The sequence below is a fragment of the Eschscholzia californica genome, unplaced genomic scaffold, assembly GCF_041429995.1.
Source record: "Eschscholzia californica isolate CP2 unplaced genomic scaffold, dmEscCali1.0.p SCAF_2, whole genome shotgun sequence".
NCBI lineage: Eukaryota > Viridiplantae > Streptophyta > Magnoliopsida > Ranunculales > Papaveraceae > Eschscholzia > Eschscholzia californica.
The window spans coordinates 25,901,307-25,911,981 of record NW_028238309.1 but is presented as its reverse complement, the minus strand read 5'-3'; the positions used below and the strand labels follow the sequence as shown (position 1 = coordinate 25,911,981).

At 37.8% G+C, this 10,675-nt stretch overlaps 1 long non-coding RNA gene across 1 annotated transcript; it reads right to left on the bottom strand.

The window, feature by feature from the left end:
* Positions 1-3,954: 3,954 nt before the first annotated feature.
* Positions 3,955-8,325, bottom strand: LOC147557133 (uncharacterized). The gene is made up of 3 exons (XR_015235061.1): positions 8,061-8,325; positions 6,771-7,118; positions 3,955-4,590 (listed from the first exon to the last, which is right to left on the bottom strand). It is a non-coding gene; the product is annotated as an uncharacterized LOC147557133 (long non-coding RNA).
* Positions 8,326-10,675: the final 2,350 nt, after the last annotated feature.

The following is a 10,675-nucleotide window of genomic DNA, read 5'->3' as shown; positions in this document are numbered from 1 at the left end:
CAACAATGGAGCAATCGCCCAAGCTAAGGAACCCAGGGCACACCAGAAGTCCAAACATATCCAAAGGAAGTACCATGTGAATAGGAAAATCACAGAGAGAAAAGATCAGGTAATTTGCATGCCTCATATGGATAACAACGTCGCAGATCCGTTAACTAAACCGTTACCTCAGCCCAAACACAACTTACACATGAGGGGCATTGGTATAAAGCGCATTGGGGAATGACAACAAATGTAATTTGGATTCATAAAGGAGTTTATGTACCTAATTACTTACATTCGATAAATTAAATAAAAAGAATTTTATTTTGTCCTTAAAATCTGGTTTAGTATTTTAAGTGGCAGTCCATCGATATAGAAGTACCCCGAGTAGGCTTGTCAGATACGTGATCTGATGAATGAAACCCTACTAAGTGAACTTGAAGTTATTCATTATCAATTCCATAGTCCAGGTCGTTGCATGTACAACAATGACTCATAAAGACTAACACGGGAGGTCGATGAGATAACGCAGTTTCATGGGCTATAGTAATAGTGTATTCGATTTGACTACGTGGGTGTGTAACAGAATTATACGCTGGATAATACTCAATATGAGAAGTACATCAAGAATGATGAAATGTCAAAACACTTCTCATAAAGACAAGATTGGAGAGATTCCTCAAAACATGAGTGTTCCGCTCATCTTCTGAAAGGAATGTTCGACTTTGATTCCGTTAAACGTCGCGCCGTAAAAGGAGGTTATAAAGGCGGATACTTGGAAGGACAGGATAGACATGAAACTGAGTAGCAGCGCAAGAATGGATTATGTCCTCCTAATTATATTAGGATATAGTGTCCTCGGGCCACTTGATGAGTAGCAACTGAAAAATGCATGGTCGTGCTCAAATAGATTATAAGTTAATCATTTGTCTTGACAGTTGTACTCCGGATCAAGAAAGTCGGAATGACGTGACGTATCAGATGAGATACTAAGTGACATGGGAATCGAGCATTGCACTTGTTCTAAGTACAAGTGGGAGTCTGAAGTATATGTCCTTCGACCAAGGATGCAATGCGATCAATTTGTCGGATAGGACAATTGATGAGAAGATCATCAAGTCCGGTTGGTTTAGGGGTTGTAGTGTTTAGCTATAAACCAACTACGATCGTCGAATTACGAAGTAATTCGCGGCTAACTTCGACCGAATCCAACAACGGGTTACACAAAGAGTGTCAACTTGATCGAAGGATATGACTAGAGGGATGAGATATATAATCATGGGAGAACCCCATAAATATGTCTCGTAGGCCTAAAGATAGTTTAGGCAAAGATAGTACAAAAAGCCCAAAAGAGGGGTTTTGGGCCTAGAACAAAAAAGGGTTCTATATAATGACCCTTATTGCAGTGAATAAGGTGTGGAATTTCTCTCATAGCATTCTTACTCTACAACATCAAGTAGAGAGGAGAAAGTGAGCTAATTCCCAACTATCTATCTAGTCAAAGAAGAAGTAGCTCTTCATCCAACCACCATTGGTGTTCCAGCTAGCAACTAGGTGGGAGATCTAGTTGATTACTCGGTTTCCCAAGTAGAGGAGCTACAATTGGAGCTCTTGATCTTCTCAAAACCGATCGGAAAGGTTCGAGGGAAAACTAGCGATTAAGGTAATCATCAAACTAGTTTTACTTAGTTATCATTATTGGCTTATGCATGTGATCCTGGGGATACTAATGTTAGACATATGATGTTTGAGATTCCGCTTAGAACATTAGTAGACTACATAACCCAACAGTACTCATTCCAAACGCGTCTAGGACGCGTTAGGATCGTCCTAAGATGACTCCGACTTGGAGTCTGAGACGGCCTAGGACTGGCCAAAGACCAGAAGCGTCTAGGACGCGTCTGGGAAATCTCAAGGTGTCTTGGACTTCAAGTCCGAGACAGTCTAGGATGCATCTGGGCCAGAGGACAACGTCCCAGTATAGGACTGGGATGCCTCTCAGCCTATAGGGCTAGAACGTGCTGGCCCTACAAGGAATGCTCGACATATGCCAAAGCATGTATTGACCTTACCCGCAACCAAGTCATGGGTCTAGGCCGAGAGTGTCTCGGACCATTCTGAGTTTGGACTTTAATAACGGACTGACATTGTTGGGTGTCGACTCGAGTGGGAATTTTTCGTCTACTTCTCGATATTTCTCTTGTTTCCACGTACATAATTTTCCGAAATTAACCGGAGTCATATTAAGACCCAAACGATATTTTCCATAAAATAGTTTTAGAAATTATTTAGGATAACACTAAAACGTGCCACGCGTCCATATTTTACGAAAATAGACTTAAGGGTCGTTTGACACAAAGATGCCAATATTGTCCCCCGCATAGTTATCTAGACCATAGCAAACCTAAATTCGACACTTAGAGATGAATGTAAAACTATCATACGTACTTTATGAATGTCATATTATTGTGTATGTATGTATGTGAATGTCGAAAATAGTACGGCCTTAGAAGATTTTTCTCCATTCTTGTTGTTAAGCAAAAATGTGGGCCCGATGTAATTAATTAATTAATTTCAAGTTTTATACGATCTGCAAGTCGTTGAGTCTTGTCATTAGAGTTTATGGTCAAAAGTGTCCATTGAAGAACCGAAGAATAAGATCCTGATTCAAGCGGGAGAAACCAATGAAGTTTTAAGGATTCAGACCCACGAACGAAAGGTGAAACAAGAGATGAACCTAATGCATTCCCTTTAAGGTATACAATACCTAATGTTAAAACTTAATTCAATCAAATAAATTCCTTTTAAGGTATGCAATACCTAATGCTCAAAATATTTTTAATGATTGGAGCAAATGGGAGTTAAGTATTTAATCGAAGAAGATATGAACCTGTCAAAAGCAAATAGAGCAAGCATTCCTAAGATGGCTCAAGAAGGATCACAGTCTTCTTAAGGCGCTATTTAAAACTTTTTAATTATTATTTAAGAACATCGTCTCTGTAATAGTTAAAAAATGGAGAATTCAAAGAAAGTATTTTGGTATGTTCTTATCGTGCCTAAATTAACTTGCAAGATCAACATTAATACCATATGATTCAACTTAGTTATTCTAATATGGTCACAAAGTTAGAATGAACATGACAAACATTTAGAAATCTGAAAGTATGACTCTAAAAGTTGTTTGATTTCGAACCATTCAAATAACAGTTTGGCAAGATCACCTTGTAACAAAGGAAAGGTCAATTAATCATAAAATCTTGTGTATGACATAAGAAAATGATTAACCTGACTAGAATAAACTAAAAGATACTTGATTAAAGGCTTAGTTTAGAATCAAAATGAAGGTGTTTCATGATAAAAACATTTTGAGAAAATCATTTTCACCAGGCCAGCGGTCAAGTTGAGATTTCCAATAGGGAAATTAAACGCATTCTTGAGAAAACAGTTAATCCAAATAGAAAGGATTGGTCATTACGACTAACCGATGCATTATGGGCTTATCGTACAACGTTTAAGATTCCTATTGGAATGTCTCCATATAGATTGGTGTATGGCAAGGCTTGCCACCTCCCTGTAGAGTTAGAGCATAGATCATATTGGGCTATCAAGCAAATGAACTTTTCGCATGACAACGCAGGTAGAGAGAGAAAACTCCAACTTAGTGAGTTAGAAGAATTGAGGATTGATGCATATGAGAGTTCTAGAGTGCATAAGCATAAAATGAAGGTGTTTCATGATAAAAACAATTTGAGAAAATCATTTTCACCAGGCCAAAAAGTTCTTTTATACAACATTTGTGATGGGGGAATTTCCTGGAAAACTTCGTTCTAGATGGTCGGGGCCTTTTGTTTTAAAGTCAATGGTGTTTGTTTTAAAGTCAATGGTCAACGTTTAAAACCATTTTTAGAAATATCACCCGAAATCGTGGATGTTTTTATTAAAAATACAATATATCAGAAGTGATTCCCGATGATCAGCTTAGTCTGGCTGAAGACTTTAAACTTAGCGCTTCTTGGGAGGCAACCCATGGGTTTGCACAAGTCGGCTGAGGATAGGCTCAGGAGATTAGGGTTTGCACAAGTCGGCTGGGTTAATAAGGGAGGGGACACTTGTCGATTCCTGGAGCCTGCTGGAAACGCGGGAGCTACTATGTGACCGGTTCCATCTTCTTTAACCTACGGAAGGGTTGGTGGCCGTTGGATTAAATTGCACGGTAGCGGACGGATAAGATTAGAACGTGGGCAAAGGCTACCGAAGAAAGTCGCGACGCGCTACACAGAATCAGGCCTATAAGGGATCTTTGCTGCTCAGCGCTAACACGGGAGTTGGATATACCGGCCTCCAGGATGCGACATGTGTCTGTTGAGATACCGCGCGGCAGAACCATACCCGACATTGTCCCGCTAGTCAACATCCTTTGACTGAACTTTGACCTTGATTTATTCCTTCGTCCGGACTTGGATTTGACTCCCGTTTTCTCCTACGGACTCGTCTCGACCTCTACTTTTCACCCATGTACTCGCATTGGCCAAAATACCAGAATGCCCTTGACTCCAAATGACCAAACTACCCTTTGTATCCATTTCTAACCATTTTTCATACCTAACGCTGCAAAAGACACTTAATCAAGAAAATCAACCATTTTATTACAATAAAGACTCAAAAGAGACTAACTCGGCTAATTTAAACGACTCCAATGGGACATTTTCATGACCCATCAGTATCCCAACATCAGTTTATGCGGCATGAGTCCCCTAAAAGAGACAAAAGGCAAACAAAAGAGTTTGGAAATCGAGTTATCTTCCGCACTAGAATAATTAGATTCGCAGAAGAGAAATCTTAAGAGTTAAGAGTATCTCACGAAAAAGCTTCTAAAAAGGTTATGAAGGTTTCACAAATTGTTAAAACCCCATATGAATCTTACAGCACACAAAAGCTATGACGAAACTAAACTCTAAAGATTGGTTGAGCGCACTAAGATCAGAAGTGGAATCCATGTTTGAAATAAATTTTAGAACTTGGTCTAGTTGCTTAACAGGATGATACCTGTAAGAGACAATTGTATTTTCAAAGTGAAAAACAGACAAGGATGGAAACATCGAGGTTTGCCGAAACTTATGAAGGATCAATATTACAAATTCATAGTAAAAGACTATGAGTAAAATTTTTTCTCCTATCATAAAATAGAAGTCCATAAAGATCAACTTGTACATGGAGATTAGTATCCAAAAGGTTACTGGCTCATGGAACTAGTGAAGAAGGCAACCCTCGTCGAAGGTCGATGAAATAATGCGTACAAGTATGAGTTGGTATCTAACATTCAGAAGGCAATTAAAAAGGTTTAATTTCCTTAGAGCATGAAGAAGAATGTAACTTATTAAGAAATACTAAATCAATGAAGGCAGAAAAGGTTTTACAAAAAAAATGTGGGAGTAATCCTGATTTGTTTTCTGTCTTGTATGTATGTAACATACTAAGAAATTGAGAATAACATTATATATGTTGAAGCAGTTCAGAAACTAAATAAATAAAGGACGTCGCGGACAAGGGTAAAATACTTTTAGGCATCAAAAGGTCTATCATTATGAATCAAGAAGATGACAAGACTTGTTCAAGAAAATCTTGAAGAGGCCTAATTAGAAAGACTGTAAGAGAGAAATTCTACCTAAACTCTCGTGGCACACTGCTCGGGAAGACTCAGAACCTGATAGACCCTGATGAGCAAAGCACACATGAGATAAACACTTGTGTCTTACGAATAAGATCGATCATGAAAGACATGATTGGTATTTACCCTGACATTTTAAATACTTGAGGTATGAGATGTCGTTACCAATGAATTTCAAAGTAAAGTACTTTGGACTGCAAAAACAGAACGTCCAACAACGCTAAGAGCATCTGGAGTGAAATCTCAGAAAGCAAGAAAAGAAAAGGTTGAAGCGAGTGATAAAGCAAATGTTCCATAATTAAAGACATAACAGTCTTAACAAGGAAGGACAACTAGATGAAAATGTTTCAAGTTGAGAGTTGTTGCAAATCTAGCAAGTAAACAAAATAATAGAGCTTAGGAAGCACTAATTTCAGTTTTAAGAAACTGATATTGTCATATAAGCTGATGGAAGTGTTTTCAGTAAGAAAGATAAAAAGCAAAGTACTGAATGGATTAGATCCGAAACTAAACTGTCACCTCATATCGGACATGAAAGTCATGTAAACATCTGAGACATTAGGATCATATAAGGATGACTTAGACTTGTAAGTTGAGTGCGCAAAAGAGTTTACACAGAGAACTCACACTTACGAACTCTTGTTATCAGAAATAAAATAGTTTATTTCGTCGAAATTTCAGTTCAGTGTTTAAAAACGACGGTCCAAAATAATAGAATATTCCAAATAAGTTTATTAGATACGTGATCTAAAAAATGAAACCCTACTAAGTGAACATGGAATCATTTCATTATCCCCTCCCTAGTCTAGGTCATTAAATGGACAATAATGACATATAAAGCCTAGGATGTGAGATTGACTGATAGTGTTGTGTCTTGGGCTATAGGAATAATGAGTATTCAAGACTGTATGGGTGTATAGTACATTGTGAACCCAAAAATGAGAGTGGTACAAAAGTTGAATGTCAGAACTCTAATTGATAAAGTTGGGGAAGTTCCTTAAAACATTAGTGTTCCACTCATCTAATGTAAGTAATGTCAAAATCTGGTCCCGTGTCATGATGCGTCGTGAAACCACTAGCCTATGTTGAGAAAAGCTTTTGAGAAAGACTTTTAACTTACCCATCTTTTCTCCGACTTCTTACTTTCTTAGAAACGAATTGATTTCCCCTTTAGCTTTATAGAGATCTTCTTGAAGGCTTCGTATTTCTTCTCCTCGCAAGCTTCTCTGTCTTGAGGCATTCGACCTCGACCGATAGCTCCTCCAGAGCGGAGCATCCAACATTGTTATGAATAAATTGAAAGAGCCTACAAAAGAATTACGAGATAGGAAATCTACCTCTTTTCGCCTTAGCCGCCTTTAAGACCACAATTATACCTCACTCATCTCTCTACAAAAGTCTATCTTTATCCCTTTTCTTTTTTACTTATCTTTCCTCCACTAAGGGGCGGCTGGACCATCTCTCTTTTCTACATTTTTTGTTCAAAAGTGAAGAGGATTAGGGTTTTGAAATCCATCAGTATTTCGTTCAAACCAAACTCAATTTGCTATATAAAAAATAGGGGTGTTACACTATAAGTTACGTTTACTCTATGTTCATGGAAACAGGTTCTGAACAACAATAACTCAGATAGTCAAACATTGCTTGGGGGAAGTCTAGAGTGTGGGATCGTTGAGTTTGTTCACCAGATCGAGCTTAGTAAGAGTATAGATTATTCGGGTGGGTTTGTGGATTCTTCAGTCTGATTTAGGAAGAAAGGATGTCTCAGTTGGCATTGGGCCTATGAACAAACTAGTAATGGCTAGAGTTTAAGTGATCACATGTAAAGATACAACATGGTAGTTCTCCACTTCAAAGATGATATGAAAGTGACTTCAAACTATAAACCAAATACTAATTATATACATTAAGGAAGAAGTTCTTTTGTTTGTCTTAATGTAGAAACTGAAGCTACGAATTTTTTCACTCTTTTTCAAAGATCGAATTGTCCAATTTTCACATCGTTTCTCAAAGATCAATTTACTAATTTTAGCACCACAAAAATTAGGGAAACCAGTGAAGCATGTAAATCATAAGATAAAGTAACTTTACAAAAATATCATAGACGTTTGTATCTTGCTTTATACATTTTACACAAGGAATGAAATTTCGATGTTGGTGTTTCAATCTATTGGCAAGAAAAGTTATATACAAAAATTTTGTGTCAGATTTCCACTGAAATTTGACACGATATTTTGGAAAGGACGATTAGGGTTTCGAATATTTCGAAACCCTAGTGGCTTTCCGAGTTTCTGACCATTTTCTTTTCAAAAGAAGAAATCATTGAGATGAATAGTAAGATTCGGTATGGAGAGTAATAATTTCAAAGATTCTACAAAACCTAACTCATAAGAACTGAAAAACAACATACCTTCTATCATCTTCTTCTCTGTTAGGTTTGTTCTTCAATCTTTCTTCTAATTTTCTTCTACAAAATTCTTCATTTTTATTCATCTTTCTTCTATGTCTATCATCTTTCTTCTCGGTTAGTCTTCTTTAAGAAAATAATCGACCAGTTTATAAAGAAAATCTAGAGAGAGAGAGAGAGGAGGAAGTGGATTCGTAAATGAAGGTGGAGCTTCCTGAACTTGACGAAGAGATTTGGGAATATAGGAAGTGCTTTTATTTTGATACTAAGAAGATACATCAAAATTTATGTGTTTTTCTTTTTAAGTCCTCAATATTTCATATTAGCCCCGTGATTTAACTATTCTGATTGATTTTAGACTCCTGCCTTTACTGTCTGGTTTGATTTTAACCCCTAAACTAACAAACATTATTTCATATTAACCCTCTAATGGACAATTTATTTTAGATTAGCCCTATAACTAACAGAAATTGTTGCAAATTAGCCCACTAATTGACAAACTATTGCAGATAAGTCCTCTTACTAAAAGTATTTGTTAAAGATTACGCCTTTAACGGTACATTATGTCACGTAAAGGCAAAGCAAACGACATTGGATGGCAAGATGGGTCGTAAGTAGATAAAGACCGACAAAAGTCCCAGTGTACTCTATTTATACCTTTAGTCTGGTTTAATCATTCTTTCTTTGGGATCATATTGGAGCTCGGAGTCGAACTGTGACCAGTCCTAACTTTAGCAAGGAATCCCAGTCTTGTCAGCGTGGGCCCTATTAGAACAACTGAGTCTCTTAATAAAGAAGTTGGGGACATAGTCAACCTGCTATTAGAGGAGCCATGCCCTGGGACCAGGATCGAGGGTAGACTACCTTCTACGAATGACAAAGGCTTGCGAAACTAAGTAGCGCCTTTTGAATTGAATCTTAAGTAGTCTAAGTTTAAACATATTGAGGGTACGAAGCGGCTTTGACCCTTTTCAGTAGTGGAGCGAAAGGTTAGACCTGGAAAGTAAAAATAAGGTGCGGCTAGCATATGATGGCTCTCCCGATCCCTCCAGTTATCGATCTAGCAACCAACAGAACTCCGCAACTGTTGATTCCTCAGCACCGAAGCTGAGCATGCATTCATAATGATGTAAATAAGCTCTCATCGCCACCTACTGGAACCAAGCTGGGGCTGGCAGCCGATCCACCAAGAAAGGATATGCGCTAATGCCTATATGGTGTAAGTCTCAGAGAGCCTTTCATTAAATTCAATGAAATGAAATTCATAGGGGTCAAAGGCAGCGCCCACTACTAATAGGCCTCTCCCGGTGGTCGAGCAAATTCGTTCCTTGTTTGCTGACTAAGGTTGCAGTGAAATTAAGTCTTCAAACCCCTCATGTGAAAGTTGTGGAGTGCATAAGCCCCTTTAGAGATAGGAGCGAGCCATGAGCGAATGAGCAAGTAGGGGGCGGCAGATATTGCGGTTAAGTTATAGGAGGCGGAAGGGTCACACGTTTGAAACAACATCTAGCTGGCGGTTTTGGTAATGTCTCTCAATGCCCTTTGTGTCCAAAAGAAGTTAGACTTCAAATGGATAGGGTTTTAACGTGGAGTTGAAGAGAAGAATAAGAGGGACAAATACAACTTGGAATATTGAGAGTCTATTATGAACCGTCCAGATAGACAAAATAAAATTGTTGATCTTGATAGTGACGATGAAGATTATGAGACTTAACATTACATGGAGGTTGTTGCAAGGTCATTGAATTATGGTCGCAGTGATGACCAAAGGCGTTCTTTTCATCAATCCACTTTTGATGTACGAGGAGGGTCTAATGTCAACACAATTTAACTATCACGACAATGGGGTTTTGCAAGAACACAAAATGTTAGAGAACCATCTAAGTACACTCCAAGAGATGAGATACCAATTGATCTACATTCAGTGAAACCTCAAGGTGGAAGACAAAAAAGGATAAAAGAGGCATTTGGGTTTCGGAATATTAGAAAGACGATGTGAAAAACAATTTCTAAGTTCATACACTTCAATGGAATTTCACTGCATGTTGCTAACAATGTCTATTATGATAATATGCTTACTGGAGTTGGACCGCTTGTTAAGCATCCTACTGCATATGAGTTGAGGGGACCCTTTCTCGATGATGAGGTTACAAAATTGAATGAGTATATAGAAGGACTAAAGAAGAATCATAAGATATATGGTGTCACCATCATGTTGATGGGTGGACAGGACCAAGTCAGTAGTCTATCATCAATTTTATGATTGATTGTGATTGAAAATCGATACAAATCCATCGATACATCAAAAGAGAAAAAGTACCGTATTACATTTCTCAAACTTATGGAAGAAGTTGTAGAGTCCATAGGAGAACAACATGTTGTGCAAATTGTAACAGATAACGGTGCAAACTACGTTAAGGCAGACAAAAAGTAAATGCGGCATTACAACCTTTTCTAGACACCATGTGCAGCTCATTCCATTGATCTAATCTTAAAGGATATTGGAGAGACAAAGACGGTACAAAAAGTTGTCCTCCGTGAAAGAAAAGTAACAAAATTTATCTATAAAAATTCAATAATACTTTCATTGATGAGAGAGAAGTGTGGAGGCGATAAAA